Consider the following 6120-nt stretch of genomic DNA (forward strand, 5'->3'; position numbering starts at 1 on the left):
GAGGTTGTTAGATGTTGTGGAGCGATGCATATCCAATCTAAGTACGTTGCAACTGTGTAGAACAAAAACATTACCTGGTTGAACCGCCAGGGCAATCCAGAACAAATGAAGAACAAAAAAAAGAAGAAAGCTTTGAAGGGGGAAAGTGTAAGAAGATGTGAGTCAGCTTCAGCTCCACTCCTGGTCCCACAGTGCATCCTGTTGTGTCAAGTTGATGCTGCCTTCTGTATTTTTGCTTTTGCATATCAAAGAGGAATTGCCTTCGGGGGCCCCTCAGAATGGCACGCAGCATGAAAGACCACTTCCTGAGTACCTCAGCGGGATGCCGTTCTGTGTGCGTGTGTGTGCGTGTGTGTGTGTGTGTGTGTGTGTGTGTGTGTGTGTGTGTGTGTGTGTGTGTGTGTGTGTGTGTGTGTGTGTGTGTGTGCGTGTGTGCGTGTGTGTGTGTGTGTGTGTGTACGTGCGTGTGTGCGTGCGCACTTGTGTGTGCGTTAGGGCATTCACCAAATATTAGAATAATCAAATATTCTAATATCAAAGTCACTATTCGACGTTGTTCACCGAAGTCGAATATTCGCTTATTTTAATTTTTGTATTGTTTTCTCTTTAAAAAACTATATCGTTTATAAAGCTTGGCAAGATAGGAAGTCATAAAAATGAGTTGTCAGTGCCCCTGGTGGATGAATTTGTTAATGTACTTGGAATTGTAGAATTAATGTGACTCAGCTCCACAGATAAATATTGTGAAAAAAGCAGATCTACATGCTCACAACGCCTAGCGTTGTGAGCATGTAGATCGGCTATTTTCACAATGTTTGCCTCTTGCTTACTTAATATTTGACAGTTTGGCCAGTCCTGTTGAATATTCGACTATTCGAATACTTTGAGGTCGAATAATTCGAATACTAAAAATCACTATTCGTGAATGCCCTAGTGTGCGTGCGTGCGCGTGTTTGTGTGTGTGTACTGATATATCGTTGATGTCGGGTAGAAACCTCTCATCTCCGTATCTTCGTATATTAACACCCTATCATCATACTACAGCGTCACACAAAAGCATCAAAAGTAAACGTTTTTAGCTTGTACATCTGCTACTTCAACAATATGTGTCATAAAAAATATCACCCAACATAATATAACTTCACAAGTACCATATCGAGCTGGGAGGAGATTTCCACGAGCCAAGAGTCTCACTGTCCGGGCAATTCAAACTTCCTTTTTTTCCCCTAATGCATACTGTACATTTACATACAGATGAAAGATTACAGACAGAAATTGTTCTTTTGCAGGGGTGGACAGAGTACAGCAGGCCGGGGTCTAAACTTTCTTTTATTTCTCTTCTTCTCTCAACTCTGACCCCCTTCTCTGTCCATGGTTCTGAAGAGCATAGCATAGGCCCTTTGATTAAGTAGTCTTACTTGTAATCTGGCCATGTTTCGAAGCGAGAAGAATGCCCTGGGCTACAACAACACAGCAGGCTACAGAGGTTTCCTATTGCTATAAGCTCTATAACACATCACGGCCAAACTCAGAAAGCTCAGAAAGAAATACTTGCCTGGGATGATAACATAACATTCCCCTTGGTCGAAGTCAGTCCACCAGAATACACAACTCCTTATCGGTCTGTGAGACGTGGAAAAAAGAGGGGGCGGATTTATCTACTCTACTCAGAAAAAGTTTAGCGGCACAAAGGTCGACCTGAGGTTGCAGCAAGTTCTCCTCCTTTTTGAATATCTTGGGCTTTGTTCCAGGGACGTGCTGGGCCCCTGATTCAGCCCGGGAAAAGGAGTTGGAGAGGCCCTCATTGCGCGCTATCTCTCTCTATAGCGCTGCTGCTCAAAGATCAAAGATTTGCCATTTCAGATCATGACAAGTGACAAGCCAGTGGGCCAATTACTGTACATTACGTTATATTTTGTCGTTGTCGGGTGGAAACCTTGTATGTCCAAAACCGTTTGTGTTCTATTTATCATTTTAAAAATGATTTAAACTAGTGAAGACAGCCGATCTACAAGCACACAACGCCTCGCACCGCGAGGCATTGCGTGCTTGTAGATCTGCTGTTTTCACTACTTTTGTGCGACGGCCTTGTATGATGAAGCAGGGCTTTGCGAAAAAATTTACAAATTTGAAACTTGGAGATACGAGGTTTCTGCCCGACAGTGACGATTTACTTTGTTGGCCGCCCAGCCCCCAAAATGGAACGAAAGCCGACATTTTATTTTTAATGTTTTCCTAATGGCCGGCCTGGACCGTTCAGGAATGAACCGGCCGTGCGGGAGTTGTCCCGCTTTTCCCAATGGCCAGCACGTCCCTTGGCTTTGTTCTCAAAGCTGAACCAGCTGTGTTATTGTGATATCAGAGGCCTCCGAGGCACGTTTCAGCAAGAATCACTATTTCAACAAGAATGTCGGAGTTGACTCTCATTATCTCCAAATATGACAGAATCGTTTTTGAATGGAGATTTCAACATTCACGTTAGCAACAGTGCTGACTCTAAGGCTCTGGAATATATGAATCTATATTGAAAGAACAAAGAACAAAATATTTCAACGTATACCTGTAAGTGAAGCAACCCATAATGGCTATTATGCTGTTGGTCTTATAGAAGTAGAATAAAGTAATATGTTGTAACCGTTGGTTTTACACAAGGCCTATTCTATACCTAGGCTGTTTGAAAATAGCCGATCTCACAACGCATCACATCGCTTTGCGAGCTTGTAAATCTTCTATTTTCAAACATCACACTACACTTTCATACTTTTACTCAAGTACATGTTATCTTTTATATTGCAGTATTGATACTTTTACTTACAGTACCACCACTGTACATCAGCCACACGTTTCTCTCGTTGTGAGCTTGTAGATCTGCTATTTTTGTGGCTATTTTTTTGGCTAAAGTTCTCAGAATAAGGATGCTAGGGTTCAAGTGGTTAATATAAAAAAAAAGAATTCTATCACTCAAAGATTTGGAGGACCCCCTGTAGTAACTCTGAGGACCCCCTAGGGGTCCCGGACCCCCTGTTGAAGACCCATGACCTACACACAACACACATCACACACACATGCGAACACAAACTAACTATACAGTATACACGCGAGCTCACGGGTGCAATCCGGCCCATGCGGTCCCTCACACACACAGGCCAATTTATTTCCTCCGGAGCCCATCTGGACACGAGACAAATAGAGTCATCTGTGGGGCCGGCGAGGTGGCTGTAATTTGTTTGCCTGCATGGCTGTAATATTCCCTTTCTTTCCAGGTTAAAACACAATTACTTCCTATAGCAAACAGCGACTGGACCCCATCGGCCACGCGTGGCCCCGTCCAGCCAGCTGTTGGCCGCCTGCGCCAGGATGTGAGCCTGGCTGCAGTAATGGCTCCCAATTACATGTTCCATAGAGAGGTCCCTTCCATGTCAGCCCAGTGTGATGGACGGACGGACGGACGGACGGACGGACGGACGGACGGACGGACGGACGGACGGACGGACACAGATCGGGGGTTATTTTATTTCATTTTCATCCCACGATTTCCGTAACCCGCTTTTTTTCCACCCGGTTTCAATTGTCTAATGTAGTCCTGGGCGCTACACTCCCTCTGCCAACCTGGGGTGGAGCAACGGACTGACCTCATGCTTCATCTATGCGTGAGGAGTCCAAGCCGCTTCTTCTCACCTGACAGGAGGGGAGTTTTTGTCCATGAATTGAATACCTAGGACTTCCAACCTAAAAAAAGACCGTAAAAGGACTTATTTGGGATGTTCCTTTTAGGCAGGGTGTTTAACTGTACTTCCGTTTTTGTCTAATACAATTTTCAATCAATCAAAAAAAGTTTCCCCGGCTGGACGTAGCGCATGAAAGGAACACGTTATTCCAAACAGTTCCTTTCCCCTCCATCAGGCGCCCCGGCTGGACAGGGGGAGGCAGTATAGAGACCAGGGTTACTGCATGTTTTGGTGAGGTATACTTACCCTAGTAGGAGACACGGGGAGAACATTCAAAATGCACACAGAAAGGCTCTTTTGCCAACCCCACCAAGGGTATGAGCACTGGTGGCGTGGAGGAGAGAACACGCCCCCAGCTCCTACAGCGTCCCCAGCGGGAAACGAACCCAGGACCTTTTAGCTGTGAGGGGACAGCTCTACCGACTGCAAAGAGAAAGTTAATTCAAGAATACATTTATATAATTTAAACTATATAACGTATATCTGTGCAAGAAATGCAAGAAATCATAAAGTCCCTGCCGTTTTATCCGTCTGTAAAAAGTGCCCTCTCCAGTCCATGAATGCAGTTTTCACAAAAGAAATGCAAATGCCTGCTTTTCCATGCCATACCCGAAGTCATCGTTCAAGAGAATTGCCTTGTCCAAACTCTCCTGAACTTGAATGCAGCATCTTATGTTGAAAGTATTGCCCTCTCTGTGTAGAAATCCATGCCGTTACGCCACATCTGCAGTATTGACTTGATTATGCTTCTTCAGTGTTGTATCAAGCACCGAAAATAGCCAACCTTGGAGGTTGGCTATTTTCGATATCTTCACCAAAACGCCCTATTAGAAATTTCAGCCCCTGCCTCTCTAACATTCTCTGCACGTCCATGAACCAGACTATAAAAATAAAAAAAAGAATCCCATCACACAAGCATTTAGCCTGTAGTAACTGAGGACCCCCTGTAGGGATCACAGAGGCCCCTATTGAAGACCCCTGCTCTGAACTATCTCGAAGAGATGAACACTGCAACACAGCAGTGCTGGCGAAATTAATTTGGGAAAGATTGCATGAACAGGAAAGCAAACATAATCTGTTCATTACATTTCTGCGTGTTTCCGTGCCAAACACTCAGCCAGCCAACAACAGCGGGTTCGCAGTGTAGATTGTCTTTCGCACCCGGGCCCGCGATGATGATATAGTGAGTCCTCACATTTACAGCTAGCATGCCGTGGTGGCGTTTCACGGTCCTCTGTGTATTATGTGGAGTAGAAGAAAAAAAAAACAACCCTGGCAAAAATTAAACCCTGGCCCCAGTTCTTGTTGCAAATGATTGCGCCTACTTTTGGCGCGGTCGGCCCCCGTGAAGAAATTAAATAAACACAATATGCAAAAACCATGCCTAAGCTAATTAGCAGCGGGACTGACTCACAATGGATGAGGAATACAATTAATCTGTGTGCGCTGTGTTTGCTCTGTGTGTGTGTGTGTGTGTGTGTGTGTGTGTGTGTGTGTGTGTGTGTGTGTGTGTGTGTGTGTGTGTGTGTGTGTGTGTGTGCGTGCACGCACACACGCATGCGCACATTTGGATTTCTATACTTGTGAGGGCCAAGTGTCGCCACAAGCACATGTAGCATTTGGTGAGCATTTTGTAGCATTTTGAAACAGACACTGTGAAGGCAATTTCCCACGGAATTGGTTGTTTTTATGGTTAAACATTGTTCTTACAATTAGGAAAGTATTCCGATTGGGGTCAGGATTAGACGTTAGAGTTTAGGTGTTAGGTTTAGGATAGACATTCATAGGTTAAGTTTAGGATTCGAAGTTTTGAGGTTAGGTTTAGGGGTTGGGATTATTGTTGTGCCCGATTTACACTTACCGGTAGTTGTGCTTCGGCGTTGCAGTGCAAAGAAAATATCTCAAATCTCAACTGATCTTCAAGCTGATCTACAAATCTCATATCATGCATCTGCACAGCTGCAAGCTTCTACATCAGCTATTTTTGGTGCATGACGGGTGCCAACATTGTTCCGACGTCCCATTGTTCCGACGGTACCTAACCCTAACCTTAATCCTAACATCAGTTTGCCTAAACCTAACCCTAACCCTAACCACTGTCGGAGTAATGAGATTGAGACTTTTGGCAGTCGGACTTAACCCTGCAAGCCAAATGACGTCATGATGACGTTATGATAACGTCCTCCGGTGACGTTCAGAACTAGGCCAGATCACAGCCCATATGGGGATGATCTTGGCGTCATTACCAGGACGTCATAATGGACTCATGGATTATTGTTATTGTTGAAATATGAGCATATAAAGTTATATTCTGGGACATATGTGACTATAGTTATTTATCTGGTCTCGATCAGACCCTCTCTGATTAATCTAGGACGTCCGTTTTCGGGGG

This window comes from Nannobrachium achirus, assembly GCF_963921795.1.
Source record: "Nannobrachium achirus genome assembly, chromosome: 10".
NCBI classification, from domain to species: Eukaryota; Metazoa; Chordata; class Actinopteri; order Myctophiformes; family Myctophidae; genus Nannobrachium; species Nannobrachium achirus.